Here is a 20,275-nt window from a genome sequence, read left to right as displayed (position 1 = left end):
GACTTCCTGCTTTATTTCAGTTATCCTCTGGGCTGCTCTTGTCTCCTGAGGGGAGAAGATCTGAAATGATTTCTGCTTCTACTTCCGGACTAGACCAGGGCTTCTTGAAGGTAATGACTTTGCTTCTTTGTACCCCAGCGGTGCTGGCACACAGCAGGCGCTCCTTATAGGTTCCTCCAAGGGTGACCTGGTGGAAAGCCTCCTTTTCCTGGTGGAAATCCCTAGCGGCATTCGCTCTTCAGCCGCCAGGTGGCGATAGTGCCTAGGTGCTGACAGTAGGCGGGGCTGGAGGTGGTCAGGGGTTGCAGATGGTGCTGTGGAGGTCGTGGAGTCTCTTCCTTTCTCTCCCAGAGTGACCACAGCGGGAGATAGGAGCGGATAGAGCCAGAGAAACTGGGAGGAGGTGGCAGGTCGATAGCTGTGGCGGCAGTTCAGATGTAAACATGCGGCCCCGGATCCAGCGGTTGGGCTCCAAGCCCCCGGGGGACGTGAGGCCAGGTGGGGAGTCAGGGTGGCTTCACGACGCAGGACAGGTCAGGCTCGGGATTCGCGTGGGGCTCCTGAGGTCCGCGACTCCGATTGGGCTGGGTGAGAATTATTTTGGCTGGGAGTGGGTGGTTACCACTGCGGAATGGGCGACCCTTGAGTGTCTTGCTTCTCAGATCCGAAGTCTACATCCTGATAAGAGACTTCTGAGATGCAACAGCCTCGGAGAGAGGGGGGGAGCCTCTGCCCCTGCCCTGGGGACAGACTCCGAGAAGCGGAGGCAGATTGTTAAATGTGAAGGAGGGGGAGATGGGAGACAGGTGTTTTTCTGGGGCTGGGGGCTCATTCAGTCGGGATATTCCCAGCTCTGGAGAGGATTTTAGGTCCCTGGAAGTAGAACCTGCTTTAAAAGACTGAGAAGAAAGGCGCCCAAGTCAACAGCCAACCCAGCTCCCCCCGTTACGTCTCTGTCACCCTTCCCACCCTCACTTCCTTGATCCCTCTGAGCTGGTTTTCTTTACTGTGCAGTGGGAAGGACATCTCTGCCTGTCAGGTCACTGTGGAGACAGCCTGAAATGATGGGCGGGCAGTGCTTTGGAATCTGGAGGGCACTTGCTGCCTGGTTCTCATCTCGACTCACAGCTGGGTACCTGTCTTCTGGGCTTGGAAGCCTGGCTCCCCCTCCCTGCCATGTGACGTTGGGCAAGTCATCTAATCTCTCTGTACCTCCAATTTCTCATTACCCAATGAGGATATTAATGGGACAGGCATCATGAAGCCGTTGTAAGGATTAGATGAAATAATGCATGACTCAGTGCCTAGCAGAAATACTCAACAAATAATACCCATCTGAAAAATAATCTAACATTTATTAGTTTAATTTAAAAAGCAATTAGTGACATACAAAAAAAAAAAAAACAAATTATACCTCTCCTGCAGATGATTCCTGTTGACAACAATCATGTAGTATACATATGATTAAAAATTCAAGCGAACATTTACAAAAAAGAAAATCAGTATCCTTTCCTCTTTAGCGCTTCTCATAGAGGGTAACCTCTCTTATTTTCTTTCAATTGATAATAGCTACTGCATTTTATCAAATCTACATTTCTGTGAATTTTTAGATACATTAATATTTTGTGTACCACTGTGTAAAAAGACATATCCCAGTTTCAGAAATGTTAAATGTTAAGAAAATGTGAGCCTGAAAGTTCTTGACCAGCAGCCACTCTCACCCCACTTCTCTGAACCCCGTTCAGTAGCCCACAGACCACATTCTCCTCGAATCCTGCGTCTGACTTTCCTCTCTCAGTGGCTCAGTTTAAGCTGCTTCCTCCCCCTGAGTGGCTTTTCTCTCTTTTCCCCTAATTCAGCTTGTTGAAATCCTGCTCCTGGTTTAAGAACTGACTCAAGTCTTCACTTGCCAGTGAGGTTTTCCAGACTCTTTCTTTGATCCACCCTGTTCCTGTGGTTAATGGTTAACAGTCTCCTGAAGAGTGCTGTGCTCTCTCTTCAGGAAGATAATATCTGTGATGGGAGGGCTCAGGTCCCCCTCACCCGTTACCCTTGTGAAGTCTTAGTCCATATTCAATCAGTACTGACTGAGCTGGAAGTGAATTGATGGGATCCTCCCTGGCCTCGTTAGAGTCTTGATACCTCTACTTTGCATCACAGACCCTTCTGAGAATTGATAAGAGCTAGGAACACCTTCCTAGAAAAATGCATACACCTAGCAAAGGAATAGAAGAAAGAAACAATCTGAAAATGAGAAAGTTCTCCTAGAAATGGAGATGAGAACTGAAAGCAGGAATAAAAAATTACTGAAAGGCAAATCTCGGGCTGATGATCCATGTCAACATCAACAGTGAAAAGTCATGTTGATAGTATGTACCTGTGATATGATGTGATGGAAATGGCACTTTACCTCTGTGGTCTTTTAAGAACCCATATCCCCAGTCTATTCACAAGAGAAAGATCAGACAAATCCCAATTGAGGGGCATTCAGAAAATAACCTGACCAGTACTCTTCATAACTGTCATCAAAAACAAGGAAAGTCTGAGTAACTGTCACAGCTAAGGGAGCCTAAAGAGACATGATGACTAAATGTAGTGTGGAATACATTTAGATGGAATACTAGAATACTGGAACAGAAAAATGACATTAGATAAAACACTAAGGGCATCTGAATAAAGCATGGACTTTAGTTATTAGCAATGTATCAGTATTGGTTTATTAATTATAATAAATAAATATAATTAATACATGTCCTTAATAAGAGCACATCCTTAACCTGACCGCCACGGGCCACCTGATATGAGCAGAAGCTACCACCATATTACAAATGTAGGTGCAATCCAGAGAGGTTCATTCTAATGAAGTGTATAGAGTAGATTTACCAATTTAGTGGCTGAAATTTTGTAATTAGGATGCCTCAAATATAAAAAGAATCGTTGAAAAATCAAGCCATTTTCAACCTGCTCATAAATCCTATTAATTTAGATCCTCCTCAGTTGGAACATTTCTTTGTACTAAGAAACTTTGGGGGAAGTACTTTTGGGGTATATGAGAACTCTATTAGCTTCACAATTTTTCTGTAAATCTAAAACTCCTAGTGAATAAAATCTATTTTAAAATAATTAATTGTGGGTTTAAAAGATAAATTTGAAAAATGCTTCCACAAAATGAATGAAAAAGAAAAAGGAGCTGATCCAGAGGCCTGTGGGTGGACATTGGTTTTCATGCCCTTTGGCTCATCCTAGCTGGGGACGGGCAGTGCTGACAGGAGCTGTTCTGTGGAGTGCACCTGCTCAGTGCCCTCAGGGGTATTTAGCTTGGGTGGGGTTTAGGCCAAACTGGGGGAGACCTGTGCAGAGAGAAGACAACTTCCTTCATGTCCCCTTCCAATGCCCTTACCTCTGCTCCTCCCACAGAGCCAGCATTTCCTACCATGCTATTTGCAATAAGCAGCACCCCTCAATATACTGATTGAAGAGATTTAGGTTGTAAAAATATTTGCCATGCCTGGATCAGGGGAAGCCCCAGTAGATCACAGGTATCAGAGATATGAAGGGGGCCAGGGCCTTATTCAGGCCCAAAGTGGTTCTATTCACAGAGTGTCAGATACCTTTGAAATGGTTCCACAAGGTGGCCTCCTGGGCTTTTTGTTTCAGACTTTTTTTTCTTTTGTTCTTCAGGGATGTGGGAATATTACATGTGTGAATAGGTATGTGGGGGGGGGGTACCAATTATCATCATCTCTATGACCTTGGGAAGTTACAGTTGAAACAGACCTTCCGGAAGGCATAATTATATGCCCCCACAAGGCCATGGATACATCCAACCACATGGGCAAAACCAGCCGACTGGTCTGGGTTCAGCATTGGGGGACTTCAAGGTCTGCTAGATGGAGGCCTCTGATGTTGTCCAGATTTCACGTGAGCCACCAATTGCTTCAGGCTCCTTGAAAATAGAATGGTGGGTGATCATGTCTTCCAAGTCATTAGAACTGAGGCTCCTTTCTTTGGCATGATGCCAGCAGGCAGTGGCCTGGAGAAGATGACCAGAAAACTGGTTAGCGTCATTGATACCCCCTTGGCAACAACTCCTCAAATGCTGTAAAATATAATCTGGAAGAATTGTGTTCCGGAAACTAAACGGGCAGTAGGCACAGTTGGAGCTGGACTCTAGTTCCCACAGTGAGAAGGCAGGGCTGGCATCACAGGCACTTAGCTGCAGCATAGGGATGTTCCTCAGGGAGGAGATGCCATAGGCCTAGTCTTTTTTCGAGACAGAAAATGCCAAAAAGGACTCTTGCCACCTCTTTGCCGTGCTGTAGAACCCGTCCTCCATCATGACTGTGGGAGGGGTTAGGTCATGTGGGCAGAGCCTCATGAATGGGATTAGAGTCCTTAGAAAATAGGCTCCAGAGAGCTAGCTTGCCCCTTCCCCATTTCCTTATTTAAAGTCTCTTTCCCCTCTCAACTGCACATCCCATGTGGGCAGGAGCACATGTGTTGGGTTTATCTCTGTGTCCTGAGCACCCAGCACTGGGCCTGGCACACAGGATGTGCTCATAAATATCTACTGAATACATGTTGAGTGAGCCTCTGTGAACAAGGGCTTGGGACAGAGCCCAGTCAGTTTTCAATTCTACTTTTGTGGAGTCAGAAGTGGGTACATAGTTTTATTCGGGAACAAGTGTTCGTGAGTGAGAGAGGGGAAAAGACTCACACACAGATCTCGCAGGCCTTTGTGGAAATGGTGATGGGACACGCCTGAATATTTTTCATGGGCCTTTGGGACAAAAAGGAACATGAGCTCAAGAGTGGTAGCACTTAAAAAAAAGAAAGAAAAAAACCTTTATATTTTAGAACAGTTTTAGAATTACATTAAAATCGGGATGATACAACAGAGTTCCCATACACCACACACCCAGTTTCCCCTATTACCAACATCTTACACTGTTAACATTTGTTACATGTAATGAACATTGATACATTATCATTAGCTAAAGTTCATACTTTAATCAGTTGTTCTTAGTTTTTACCTAATGTACTTTTCTGTTCCAGGGTCCTATCCAGGATCCCACCCTACATGTCTCCTTAGGCTCCTCTGGGCTGTGACAGCTTCTCAGGCTTTCCTTGTTTTTGTTGACATTTGTGAGGTGTGCCGGTCAGATATTTTGCAGAATGTTCCTCAGCTGGGATTTGCCTGATGTTTCTCTCATGATGAGACTTGGCTTTTTGGTTTTGGTTTTCCATTTTCATCACATCATATCAGAGGTTTGTACGATCAACATGACCAATCATGTTGGGTTTTTTTTTTTTCCTTTTTGTCTTTTTTACTGACCGGTAACAGGACTGCAACCCTTGGTGTTGCACCCGCACTGAGCGGGAACTGGTCTCCACATGGGATCCGAACCCTCGGCGGGAGCGCAGCCACGCTCCCAAGCGGCGCACTCTCCAGTGCACCACCGGGCCGGCCCCAATCATGTTGGTTTTGACCTTGAACACCTGCCAAAGGTCATGTCTGTCAGGTTCATCCACTGTAAATTTACCCTTTTCCCTCACTTTCCATACCCTCCTTGGCAGGAAGTCATCATGTGCAGCCCAAACTTCAGGAGTGGGGAGTTATGCTTCACCGCCCCTAGGGTGGAGTATCTTCATGTATATTTGGCATTCTTCTGTACAGGAAATTGTTTCCTTTCCTTTTATTTATTTATCCAGTAATTTATTTATATCAGTATGAACTCATTGATATTCATTTGATATCTTGGATTACAATTCAGTACTATTTTATCTATTTTTGTTGCTCAAATTTGTTCCAGTTTGGCCATTGGGTACTCTTTGGTAGTGTCCTGTGTGCTTTTGACACACCCCATCGATTTGTGTCTTTCATTTTTGAGCACTTCCTTACTTTATGGCATCATAGGATGTTCCATGCTTATCTCATATGTTTTATTTAAGTTCTAGAATCAAGAATCTGCCCTTTCTCCCAGGAGTTCTACTTCCTTTCATTGAGAATGGTATTAGAAACCAAGATCTGGACACTAGCTGTGCTTGTTGCCACAGGGGGTGGTAGCACTTTTTAAAGCATTAGCAATTGAGAGAGGGATTTTTCATATATAGGCACAGATCCCACCTAAGTCCATAAGGCCTTATCATTTATTTGCCTACTTTCTTGGACATGAGCAGACTTTAAGAGCACAGATGGGCCAGAAATTCATCACAAACATCTTCAGAAGGAAATGAGAGTGGTTAAAATAAAAGCCACCAAAGAAAATGTCATTTGGCCCTCAAAATATGAAAAAGTTGACGTATTAGGTAAGGAAAGCATAGTGAGAATCTGTTTGTTACTGTACTAGCTCAGTGATAGTTGTCAAGGCTCAGATGTAATTGTAAAGGTCTGTTGATGAAAGCACTCAAGATTATATGGAAGGTGTAGGACAAGAAGGAGTAATTTGGTGCCAGACTGACCTGGGTTTGAATTCTCACTGTTATTTACCTGCCTTAGAGGTTGGAAAAGTCCCTTTTCTCCTGTAAGTTTCACTTTCTCATCTGTAATGTGGATATAGTGGTCATACCTACCTCATAGAGTTGTTTGAGGATTCATGAGATGATGCATCTCCAGTGCTTAGCCTCAGTGCCTGTCACACAGGAAGCACTCAATAAGGTCAACTGCCCAAAATATGCTGGGGGGCACCTGGCCAGGGGAACACCTAGAGCAGATGCGCGTATCACACACCTACAAGTACATTTTTGTTAGAAGAACAGATTTTGGCCTTTGGTGGGGACAGCCTTAGGAGACTGTTCAAAACTATTTCAAGGCCCCAAATATGGTGACACCCAGGCAGAGAAATTAGTGGTAGATATTTTTCCCAGGTGGGGTTAGAGGTACTGCTTTATTGCTTAGATTCTGATAAATCAGAATCTGTCCACCTCCTAGATCTGTCCACCCTACAGAGAATGGGGACAGTGGACTAGCTCCTCCTCCTCTACACATTTCCTAGGCAGAAGGCCCAGAGGACAGAAAGCGTTGTCAGAGAGTAGAGTTGTTACATTGGTGGGAGGGGTGGAGGTCAGCTCTCTCTCCAGGTCTCAGTGAGACTCAGAAGAAGCTCTAAATAAATGGAAGGGTTTAGCCAGGGGAGAGACATCTCTGCAAGGGAGAATCTTCCGTCACCCATGTTGGGAGATTTTGAGGGGTGTGGAAATAGATGCCAACATCATTTGTGGAGAATTCATGGGCTCTGAAGGCCAGTGGGGGAGAAAGCATCCACTCATTGTAGAGTTGGTGTCTCAAGTGATGATCATGGAAAGAACAAGGCTGCTCTCTACACAAATCCCCAAATGGGATGGGAGGTCTGTGCCTCATTATTAGACTGGTCTTATCTCCATAGCTATTTTGGTGGTCGAGACACTTGGAATCATGCCATGCATTTAAAACTCCACCCCAGAGACTGCAACCCTGGGTAAACATTTATCCAGTTACCCCATGTTTCATTCTACTGCATGTGTGAAACAATGGTCTTTCTTTTTTTGTGATGTTTGTTTCCTTTCTCTAACCACAAATTTATAATTTACTCTGATCATCCACGTGCTTAGTTTTAATGGCATTTCTTTCCAGTGAGTGAAGAATCCTCTGTGTGTGGGGGCAAGTGCGTTGTAAACACATTTACATTTTTCCTTCATTGAAAATGAGTTTCAGTGGCTTATTTTTAAAATGTAGAAGTAAGTTAGCTGAAGGAATAAGTGGGTATTTAAATTCTTGTGTTTTCTATCCCCAAAGACTGTTTATTTTTTAAAGAAAAGTAGGAAAATGTAGTGTCACGAGGAGCGCTGCTAGAATTCTGGTCTGGTAGTATAACCGGCACATTCATAATGAAAGAAGTATCTCTGTGTTGGGCAAATATAGGAAAATGGTCAGGGCCCCTCCAATGTTCAGAATCTTGCCAAACATTTGATGTAAATATGCACTGCGCTCAGGTGTTCTTTGGCTATTGTCTAATGTAAGTGCGCATGTGCACCCAGGTATCCTGGGTTATGACAAGTATGAAGGACGAGTGGCTCTGATCCACGCTGCTCTCCACCCCGGGGGGTGGGGGCCGCTACTGCTGCTGGAGGCTATTGCTGCAAGCTGCTGCTGCCGTTGCTGAGGACTGAGCTCGTGTCGTCTGCCAACAGCTCCCGGGATCTTTCCCAATTACTTAGCGTGGACCTGCGTGTGAGGGGTCTGGTGACCCAGTCTGTACAATGGGTTCGAAAGGTCTGAGCCCTAGCCCTGACAATACAAATGGAAACTTAGTATAACTAAAATACCAAAACATTTTGGCTTTAGTTATGATTTGCCTTACTCAACAACTGGTGTAGTCCTGTAGCTTTACAGTCTGCGATCAGAAATTTGGGATAAAATAGGAATATTTTTTGAGCCTCTGCTGGTGACCTCTCTGGGCTCATGAACAGGACTTTATTTACTAAACCTAGAGGCTCCATGAAGCAGGTGCAAATGCCCAGTGCTGTGATGAGCTCACAGGCTCCGAAAATTTCAGCAATTTGTCCAGGGTCACTCGGGTAATAAGTGAAAAGGGAGATTCAAGCCTAATTCCATTTGGTTCTAAAGCTCAGGCTTTCCCATGACAGCAGACTACACTGGCACATGTAGGCCTCCCTTTATAACCTGAAGGGTGGCTGGTCAGTGCAGAAGCAACACTGGTCAGTGAGTGTCCTTGGGAGGGCTTTATAACCTGAAGGGTGGCTGGTCAGTGCAGAAGCAACACTGGTCAGTGAGTGTCCTTGGGGTCAGGGTCACAAACAATCTGCCAACCCTGACCATCTCAGGGTTTGGTCCAGCAAAATCTCTTATTGGGAGGAGGGCTTGTTAATGGGGAGGGGATTTCTGGCTTGCTGGTTGGGTACCTGTCCCCAGACAGGGATGTCTTTTACTACAAATGTCTTTTATTATAATAATATATAATATTATATATTACAACATTCTATATTATCATATACAATAATAAAATATATAAATATATAATATATAAACTATGTAATTACAGAGATAAAAATAATATATAATTATATAACATACATTATAAATATATACTATTATAGAATTATATGATAATAATATATATTATATACCATTAATATAATAAAATGCTTTTTGTTGTAAGCTTGGCATTTTACTGTATACATCATTCTCGACCTAATTTTGTCAGCATAAGTGTATCACCAGGAGTCTGACTTAAATATAGTAAAAATTTAGAGTTTTTGGACCTGAACTGCTGAGGAATTTGAGAATCTCCCTCTCAGAGGGGAAGGGTCTTGTGGAAAGTTAATATTGAAAACAGGGTTGAGAAGATGTGGGCGGGAGTGGGGTGGGACTACCGAGGGGGGCAGGAGCAGGAAGGTGATATTATGAGGATCTAGGAATGGGCCTAGAATAGGGTCAAAAACATGATGAAGGGCGACAAGCATTTATTGAATGTTTATCTAATGTGGCAGAAATCATTCTCATTTTACAGATGAGAAAACTGAGGTTTAGAGAGGTGAAATAACTTGCCGTGTGGTCGGGGACTAAGCCAATTGCGTGGCTAGGCAATTCATAACTAAAGCCAAAATGTTTCATTATTTTAGTTACACTAAGTTTTTGTATTGTCGTAGAATTGCATTGACATTTTGTATTGTCAATTTGTATTGAGGTTTGTATTGTCAGGGCTAGAGGTTAAGGCCCACAGACCCTTCAAACCCGTTGTACAGACTGAGTCATAGACCCCTCACACGCAGGTCCACGCTAGGTAATTGGGAAAGATCCCAGGAGCCATTGGCAGACGACACGAGCTCAGTCCTCAGCGGCAGCGGCAGCTACAGTCTCCAGCAGCAGTAGTGGCATCCCCGTGGCCCTCCGTCTCCTGGGGCAGGGGTGGGAGATGCTGTGGATCAGAGCCACTCGTCCTTTATACTTAAGTCCGATAACCCAGGACACCTGGGTGCACATGAGCAATTACATTAGACAATAACCAAGGAACATCTGGGCGCACGTGCATATTTACAGCAAATGCTTGGCAAGACTCTGAACGCCTGAAGGACCTTGACCATTGAATTTTACTTTCCCTACACTTGCCTAACGCCGAACAGCTAATATTTGGTAAAACCAGGGCCTGAGTCTGGGTTTTTCAGATGCCAGTGCACAATCTTTTTCCATAAGACCAAGTGGAACGCCAGAAAATGTGGACTTGATCCTCACCAGAAACCCACCACTTCCTTCCTCAAAGTGCTTTGCCTGTTATCCTCACATGCGGGAACAGGTCTTTGCCTTTTGGACAATTCTGAGAGTAGCCACTAGGTGACGACATTGTCCGACGGTGGCTCAGTCCCTGTCTCTCCTGGGAGGAACCGAGGGAAGGGGAGAGTAAGGGTTGTATCTGTTGTGTGTGGCTGTGCCAGGTGCTTTTTCACTATATTTATTAGTCCTCCCAACAATCCTGGGATGTAGGTATGATCCCACTTTAAAGATGAAGGCACTGGGGATCTGCCCCCGATTTTACAGCTTAGTGGTAGAAGCAGGAATAGAATCAATGTCTTCCTGGCTCCCAAGTTCTGCCTCCAGCATGCTGGGCTCCCAGAGGAAACATCATTCTGAGCCCTCAAGGATGCACAGTCTGGTGGGGAGTAAGTAGACAGGGGGGACTTCACTAGAGCCTAGTGAAGAGTAACCAAACGTTATCATTGGTTATTGAAGAGAGGAATTCAATTTTAAGGTGAAAATCAAGTACAGTTAAAATTACTCTGATGAATCCCTTAGGGGGCTGCTATAGTGGAGACCAGCATACCACCTCTCACCAAGTTTTTCCTCCTGCTTTGGAAGAGACTGCCTTTTCTTCCTGATGAAACAGTTGGCTGGTGTTTAGGTGCCATCCTGTGAAAAATGTGTCCTGCATATTTAACATTAGATTCACCTGCAGACGCTGGCATCCTGGAGCCAGCTGGAACTGGCTGTGAGAACTGGTTTTGCATTTCTCTTCCCAACTCTATGTTCAGTGTCATGATGTGAAATCAACCAGAGTGGGAGTATTTATACTATAGTAATTGTCAATGCTAGACACTGGGCTTTTTCCTCCCGTAGAGCCAGATGTTAAACAGTTACCTGCATAGCACTGCCCACTGGGCAGCAGGAGGCTCACACCTGAGAGGCAGGTGGGAACAGAGAGATGGACCAAGAGAATACATGGATTTATAGCTCTTGTCTCATAGTTGCTTTCAGACCTACCTAGAATTGCTGCACAATTTAAGTCGCTGTTTTTTCTCTCTTTCTCACTTTTGTTATTGAGGGAAAATAACTGAATTTGATAAGTTAAGCCTGCATATGATGTGCCTCCACTAGACAGCAAGATGGAAGACATTGGACTTGGTCTTTGGGTCCAACCATGTGAAGGAGTCGTGCCTGGGCCCTGAAGAGGGAGGTGCCCATACAGGTCAGAGGGCCTGTGGGTCAGCTGTAGAAGGACAGTGCACATAAGGCTGGAAGGTTCTACCAGTCCTGGGGCACAGGAGTGCTCAGTAAATATTTGCTGAATGGAAAATAGTACAAGCTGCTGAGTTTGGCCAAGCAGTTTGGCCAAAAGCTGCTTGTCTTGTTCCTGAGCATACGTGACATCCCCAGGATGTTCACAGGCACAGGTGGGACTAGGATGAGGCAACAAGACTCCCACTCTCATGTGCTGATCCTGCTCTTGCACAAGCCTGGGAGCGAGGGCATCCTTGCCTCACCTGTTCACAGGGCCAGGTCCTGCATCAGAGGGGGAGGGCCAGAGCCAGTGCATGTGGGTTATATCACAAGTGACCAACCACCTGCTGAGAGTGCCGTGAGAACCCAGAACATGGATTACCTAATTCCTTCCAGGGCAGGCTTCCCAGAGACCTTTTGAGCTGCATCTGGGAGGCTCAACAGACATTTGACAGGGGATGACTGGGAAAGGTCTTATTTCAGAGAGTGGGAGAAGGTGGGCAGGCTGGAGGCTGATGGGGCACCCCTCTTAGGCCTATAAGGGATGAGGTTGACCCCCATAAATGGGGAATCATTTTCCCAATGAACAGCTCCTGCTGGGGCTCTCCCTCCTGCTGTGTCCTGTTGGGAGGGTTACTGACAGGTCCTTGGGCAGTTCCTGTGGGCTGTGGATGGGGATCTACAGAGCCCACACTTGTCCCCGTGGGGAGGAGGAACTGTTCCTGAGCCCCTGGGGTGGGTAGAAGGTTGTGCTGGTGTCGTGGTCTGTCCTCCCCCACTGGATGAAAGGAGATTCTAACAACTGTAGAGCCAAGGGCTGCCAGGAAAAACTTGTGATAAAGGAAACCCAGCAGAAAGGAGCCTGTATTAGTCAGGGTTTTCCAGAGAAACAGCATGGATAGGATATATCTATATCATCTATATCTATATCTATATCTATATCTATATCTATCTATATCATCTATATCTATATCTATATCTATATCTATATATAAAAGGGGATTAATTATGGTGATTGGCNCTATATCATCTATATCTATATCTATATCTATATCTATATCTATATATAAAAGGGGATTAATTATGGTGATTGGCTCACACAATCATGGAGGCTGAGAAGTCCCATGATATGCTGTATGCAAGCTGTAGAACCAGGGAAGCTGGTAGTGTAATTCAGTCTGTGTCCGAGGGACTGAGAAATTGGAGTGCTGATGTCTGAGGGTGGGAGAAGATGGATGTCCCAGCTCTAGAAGACAGAGTGAATCTGCCCTTCCTCTGCCTTTTTGTTCTGTCAATGCTCTCAATGGATTGGATGATGCCAGCCCCATTGGTAAAGACGTATCTTCTTCATTTTGTGTACTCATTCAAATGCTAATCTCTTCCATGAACACCCTCACAGACATACCTAGAAATAATGTTTTACCAGCACGCTGGGCATCCCTTAGCCCAGTCAAGATTACACCTAAAGTTAACCATTGCAGGTTCTGTCCGATGTGTCAGGGTATGAGTGTCACCGACACACTGAGGTTGGTCAGGAGCCCAGGGCGGAGCCGCCTCTTCACCAGTGGGGCCTTCTCCAGGTTTAAAAGTTAATGCAGTTGTCATGACTGACAGGATGGTTGTTACGACTAAGATGAAAAGAGCTCATGAAAGCTGGACTGTGATACTCCCACAGAGGACACAGTCCTCTGCTGTGGGGAGGAGGGCAGCGCTCACCACCTCCAGTTCACAGATGGTGCGGGTCCCTAGCCCTGCCGGAAGACCAGCTGAGGCTCTCAGGCCAGCAGACTTTAGAGATCAGTCCTGGCATGAGATGCAGGCCTGTTTGTGACCCACTGAGGACAGGAAGAGGTGGCTGTGGTTGACCTGAGGGTGTTGTAGGGAGGCTCAATGCTGCCTGGGACAGGCCCAGCCTCCCTTCCACTCAATGTAGCTTCTCAAGTTCTGAGGACATCTTCTGTGGGAGACTCACTCCACTAAGAGGGTGACTTAGATCTGGAAGGACCATTGGTCTGGGAGGCTGGAGACTTGGTCCTAGGCCTGGCTCTGCCATTTCCTGACTTTCCAGGGAAATGGGTTTACCTGTTCACCTCTTTGGAAATTCAGTTTCCTCATCTGTAAAATGGGAAGGTAATGATACCCATGTGCCTCTCACAGGTGAAGTCTTTGTAGACCAGTGCGAGGTGGTCATGAAGACTTGGCTCTCTGGGAAATGTTTGTTATGCAGATTCAGCAGGAGATTAAACAAGGTCTCCATGTACAAATGGGTCAGACTCCTCCCATCCCAATGCTATGGAACTAGCCCAGGGCAGGCTCCTGTCTCATTGCCATGGGTGCAGGGGCCCATTTCAGTGACCTAGGCACAGGTCCTCCCATCACTCACCTTTGGGGGACCCTTACTCCCAGAATGATTTGTGTAAGGCTGCCCAGCCTCACAAAATGGAGATAATCCCCAGCTGTCTCACACAGAATAGTGCAGCTGTTTTTATTTTCTCTTTTGATACTATTGCAAAGAAGTTAAATAAGATATACTAGATCATTATGACCTTCAAACCCATGCAGGTCAGATAGAGAATTCCCTGTTCTATTTTCCTATAGATTACCTTGCCAGTAACAATCTTTGAAATTATTTATTGGTTTTTCAAAGTTTTTAGTAGAGACAACAGCATTCTCTTTACCTTTTCTCTTTAGAAGAAAAAGGTTTACTAAAAGGTATATTTCAGATCCATGATTTTTTCAGTTAGGCTGAAGAAAGAAACTGAAGCTAGAGGTTCCAGAAATGACTTCCAGAACTCCACTGCAGAATTGGGCTGCTGAGAGAGCTGCTGCCTGTGTCTTGAACAGAAAAATGCAAGTTCAGGAGCTGCTAGTCTGTAAACATGCCGTCTCTGCCAGCATCCCATGCCCATGAATCAGAGCTCTGCACTTGCCTCAACTCCAATGTAACTCAGTCTCAAATAAAAGTCTTGTGTATGTGCAAAGACAGGTGGGACTTTAGCTGACATGAGTGTGGAAAACGTAGTTTTGAGCTTTTATCCACCGTGGCACAGGAAGGCATCCTGGATCAGGATGTGAAGGGTGTTGGATGAGCAAGTTCATGTCATCTGCAATCTGTCCTTAGAGATCTGCTTGAACTTGCTTTGACCCCTTTCTATGATTTGGCACAACAAAGTCCCCCTATAGCTTCTGTAAATGTCCAATGTTACTGTTCCATAGGCCTCCCACTTCTTTTTCTTCCACGCTAACCCATGGAGCAGCTACCAGCACATGGAGCAGCTACCTAAGATGGAAAAGCTGCAGCAGTGCCCTTTGTGTGAAGCTACTTGGAGTCTGTAGGGGAGAAATTTCATTGTAGAAAGATCAGTGCTTCTTTTCTTTAACTTAAAAGGTTAGTGCTGTTTAGCTTCACAATGACATTATAGTATTGATGTTGATCAGTTTTTGAAATGTTTAAGTGGGATTAGTTCAAGCACAATAGGTATAAAACTGTGATTTGAGCTACAAATGTCTGAGCATTGATCATAGTATTAGCATGGCCATGGAGATGTTAAGGTTGCTTGACTTAGGCATCCTGGGATTGCATCTGTTTTTAAGCCCAGTGGTGGAAGGGCTCATGAATGTGATACATTTTCAGATGTAATTAGTGTACAGATTGATATTTCTATTGGGAGAACTACTGGGTTGTCGATTTCTAATAGTCGAACTTCCCTTTATTTAAGATCTGTAGTGGGAATCATATGTGAATCAAAATCTGTGCCTTCATAGTCTGTATATTCATAGCTTCAATATCACTGGTGGCCTATAGTTTTAACACTTAGAGAAGGATTATTGATTTCATCTCTTATATGTAAGATTCATAGTAATGCAAATAGAGTTAAGATAGTAGCAGGCAGAATAGTCTATACTGTCTCCACTTCTTGAGCATCTATAGTACTTGTATGAGTTAATTTAGTTGTTAATATTAGAGAAATAATACAGAAGGCTAAAGAGCTAATAAAAAATACAATTGTTAAAGTGTGGTCATGGAAATGTAGAAGTTGTTCTATAATTGGCGAGGTAGCATTTTGGAAACCTAACTGAAATGGGAATGCCATAAAAATATAAAGGACTTTAACCTATAAAATAAATGTGATAAAGTTATGTAATGATTTTACTAATATCTTGCTTGTTGAGAAAGTCATGGTGGTTACGGGTCTGGCTTGAAACCAGTGTTAGGGGGTTCAGTTCCTTCCTTTCTTGTCTTAAGCTTTCAAAGAGGTGGGTTCCTCAAATGTGTGATATGGTGCAGGGCAGCCACACATCATTCTAGATTTGTAGGGGCAAGTTCTACTACTGAGACTTCTCGTTTTGAGGTGAAGGCTTTTCAGATGATAAAATTATTAATATTACTGGTGTTAATTGAATAAATGATCCTATAGATGATACAGTGTTTCACATAGTATATGCATCAGGGTATTTGGAATATTGTTGTGGTATTGCTGACAGACTGAGGAAGTGTTGTGGAATGTTAAATTCACACGTACAAATATAATTGTGAAGTGAATTTTAGCTCAGGTCGAGTTAATTGTGTAACCTGAGAACAGTAGGAATCAGTGGACATTATGGCAAAGACTGCTCGCATTGATAATACATAGTGGAAATGTGTTACAACATAATGTGTGTCACGGAGAACCACATCTAGTGATGAGTTAGCTAAGACGATTCCTGAGAGACCTCCAACTATAAATAAAAAGATGAAGCCCAAATCCCATAGTATGGCTGGAGATCATTTGATATTATTTCCATGTAGTGTTGCTAATCAGCTGAGTACTTTTACTCCTGTGGGAATAGCTATAATTATAATGGCCGATGTAAAATACACTCAAGTATCAACATCTATTCTTACTGTAAACATAAGATGAGCGCATATGATAAAACCAATTGATATTATAGTTCATGCTATTCCCATATAACCAAATGGTTCTCTTTTAATTAGAACAAAAGGTCACTATGTGCAAATTTATCCCAAAGCCGGGTAGGATAAGTCTATAGACTTCCGGATGACCAAAAAAATCAAAATAGTTATTGATATAAGATAGGGTCTTCTCCTGGTCTGTTAATAGTACAGTAATGCCAGCTGCTAGGTCGGGAAGAGAGAGAAGTAACAGTACAGCTGTAATTAATACAGATTACATGAATAGGGATGTTGGATATTGAGATATAGTTGGAGGTTTCATGTTAATAATTGTAGTAATAAGGTTAGTACCTCCTAAGATAGAGGAAACACCTGCCAGATGTAGGGAAAAGACTGTAAGATCTACGGAGTCTCTGCATATGCTAGATTTCCAGCTAAAGGTGGATAAACGGTTCATCCTTTTCCAGAGCCAGCTTCTACCACTGAGGAAGCAAGCAGAAATGGTGGCGGAAGAAGTCAGAAGTTTATATTATTTATTAAAGGAAACACTATACCTGGGGCTACAATTATCAGTGGAACTAATCAGTTACTGATTCTAATTATAATGGGCATTACTATAAAAAATATTATTACAAGTGCATGGGTGGTTACAATAACATTATAAATTTGGTTGTCATTTAAGAGAGTCCTAGGCTGAGTGAGCTCAGTTTTGATTAGATTAGGGTGATTCCCACTATAGCAGCTCAAGCACCAGATAATAAATACAGCGTGTCAATACCTTCATGATTTGTTGAGAACAGCCAATGATTGATGAATGTAAGTATAAGATGCAGGCTAAAAGGCAAAATGGCTGAGCAACCATTAGACTGTAAATCTAAATGCAGAGGTTGAACCTTCTTTTTACCAAGCCTCAAGGTGATTAATCATGTTGAATTCCAAATTTAAAGGAGCAGATTCAGTTCTGCCAGGGCTTCTCCTGCCATTTTCCCCCTCATGGTGGGAGAAGGAGATTGAAGCCAGTTGAGTTGGGTATTTAGCTGTTAACTAAATTTTCATGGGGTTGGAACTCATCACTCTAGTAAAGATTTAGCTTAATGAGGGCCGGCCTGGTGGCGCACTGTTACAGTGCGCCACTTGGGAGTGTGGTGGCGCTCCTGCCGAGGGTTCGGATCCCACATACAGACCGGTTCCCGCTCACTGGCTGAGCGAGGTGCGGGCGCAGCACCGAGGTTTGCGATCCCGTTGCCAGTCCCGGTCTGGTACGGGCGCGACACTGAGGGTTGCAATCCGTTGCTGGACACGAAAAAAGAGAAAAAGGAAAAAAAAAAAAAAAAAAAGATTTAGCTTAATGAAATGATTGATTTGCATCTTGATGTGAGATAGAGTCTTGCAGTCCTTAATATCAGAAAATAAGTGAAATATACTTAGGGCTTTGAAGTCCTTTGGCCTGTTTAACCTAAATTTCTAGTTGAGGATCAATGATATCGGTGAGAGTGGGAGAAAGAATGTTGATAATATTATGACTGTTGGTAAAAATAATATTCGTCTTGTATTTTTGAACTGTCATTTTGTTTTTATATTATTGGTTGTTGGTAATATAGGCAGTGATGTAGAATAAATTAAACATATATAAAAATATAAGCAATACTATACTAGCTATAAATGTTGGTATAATGATGCTGTTATTTTTTGTTAGTTCTTGGATAATAATCTATTTAGGTATAAATCCTGTAAGTGGGGGTAGCCTTCCTAATGATAAGAAACTTATAAGCTTTATGGGGATGATTAATGATATTTTATTTCACGTAAATGATAATGATAGCATAGTGAAATTTGTTTTTAGTTTAACCACTATAAAGATAGTAATTGCTAAGGTAATATAAATTGAGAAATCTAAAATCATGAGGGGGGACTGTAGATGAGGATGGATATTATTCATCCTATATGTGCAATTAGTGAGTAGGCTGGGATTTTTCATAATTGTGCTTGATTAAGACCTCCTCACCCTCTTACAAGAATAGAGAAGGTAGCAATAATTAAAATAATACATAGGTCAATTGGTGATGATATTTGGAATATAATTGAAATTGGAGCTATTTTTTGTCATGTTGATAGAATTATGCCTGATGTTAATGAGACTCCTTGTGTTACTTCTGGGACTCAGAAGTGAAAGGAGGAGAGTCTGAGTCACATAATTAGTGCTATTGTAATTAGTGTAATGCTGTTCAGTTACTTATGTTTGTAACTGCTCATTGTTCTGAATTCATCATGTTGATTATGACAGCTATTATTGGAAGAAAGGATGCCGTTGCTTGTGTTAAGAAATATTTGGTAGCTGCTTCTGTTGATTGTGGATTTGCTTTTTTAATTAGAAAAGGAATAACAGCTAATGTGTTTATTTCTAATCCTATGAAAATCATTAATTGGCGTGAGCCCAATATTGTAATTATGGTCCCTGTAAACAGGTAAGGAGAATTTTGAAGGAAATTATAGGGTTAATTACTATGGGAAGGATATAAACCAACATTTTGGGGTATGGCCCTGATAGCTTATTTAGCTGGCCATACTGTAGAATATGGTGTATTAGGTAGCATGAAGATTTTTGAGTTCTTTAGAATAGGTTCGATTCCTATAATTCTAGAAATAAGAGGGTTAAAACCTCTATTATTTACTGTATTAAAGTAACTCTTTTGTCAGACATATTTCTTATATTTGTGGTATAATACTTGATAATAAGATGGGCATTGAAATATATTTGTATGCGTAGAGATAATGTTAGTGGGAGGAAATATTTTCATAGAGGATGTATTGGTTGTTCATATTGGAATTGTGGGAAAGATGCTCCGATTTATAGAAATAGGGTTGTTAGAAGTGTGTTGGTGACGAAATTAAATGTGAAGATTTCTGGTGTAAGGATATTGTCAGTGCTCCTAGAGAAAGAATAGTGGTTAGGGCATTTATTATAATTATATTACTATATTCAGCTATGAAAAATAGGGCAAATGGACCTGCGACATATTCAATGTTAAAGCCTGATGCAAGTTCTGATTCACCTTCTGTTAGGTCGAATGGGGCTCGACTGGTTTCTGCTAATGTTGAAATGAATCATTACGGCGAAGGGCCATGATGGGAAAAGCAATCATATGAATTCTTGAGTAATAATTAAGGTTGATAACGCGTAGGATCCATTTATTAGTAGGAATGATAATAAGATAATAGCTAATATAACTTCCTATGAAATTGTTTGGGCTAGTGTCCTGGAGAGCACCAATTAATACATATTTTGAGGGTGATGATCAGAGAGTACAGCTAGACTTGATGTGTCTGGAATAAATAACACTCAAGTTTGTATTGATTAGTGGATATGTTATTGGTAATGGGATTCATATGGTAAAGGCTAAGGCGAGGACAAGGATGAGTGCAATGATACACAGATGAATAGAAGATGTTAAGGGTCATAATAGTTCTTTAATGAATAGTTTTATTGCATCAGCAAAAGGCTGAAGAAGACTGTAAGAGCCAACAATGTTAGGTCTTTTGCGGAGTTGCGAATGGACTAATATTTTTCATTCTATGAGAGTAAGAAACGCTATTGCAAGAATAGTGAGGAAAATGAGTAGAAGATTAATTATAAACCTGTTGTTAAAAAGAGGAGTTGAGGGCCGGCCCGGTGGTGCACTGGAGAGTGCGCTGCTTGGGAGTGCGGCGGCACTCCCACCAAGGGTTCGGATCCCATGTGGAGACCGGTTCCCGCTCACTGGCTGAGCGTGGTGCGGGCGCAACACCGAGGGTTGCGATCCCGTTGCCAGTCAGTAAAAAAAGACAAAAAGGAAAAAAAAAAAAAGAGGAGTTGAACCTGATTAAAAGTTTTAAGTTTTATGCAATTACCA

At 42.9% G+C, this 20,275-nt stretch overlaps 1 pseudogene; it reads right to left on the bottom strand.

Annotated features, from left to right (window-relative positions):
• Positions 1 to 221: 221 nt before the first annotated feature.
• The window catches only part of LOC103589028, a 26,399-nt pseudogene continuing 6,345 nt past the window's right edge, over positions 222 to 20,275 (bottom strand).

Source organism: Galeopterus variegatus, unplaced genomic scaffold (assembly GCF_000696425.1).
Source record: "Galeopterus variegatus unplaced genomic scaffold, G_variegatus-3.0.2 Scaffold33, whole genome shotgun sequence".
NCBI classification, from domain to species: domain Eukaryota; kingdom Metazoa; phylum Chordata; class Mammalia; order Dermoptera; family Cynocephalidae; genus Galeopterus; species Galeopterus variegatus.
This window is presented reverse-complemented; position numbering and strand designations above follow the sequence as displayed.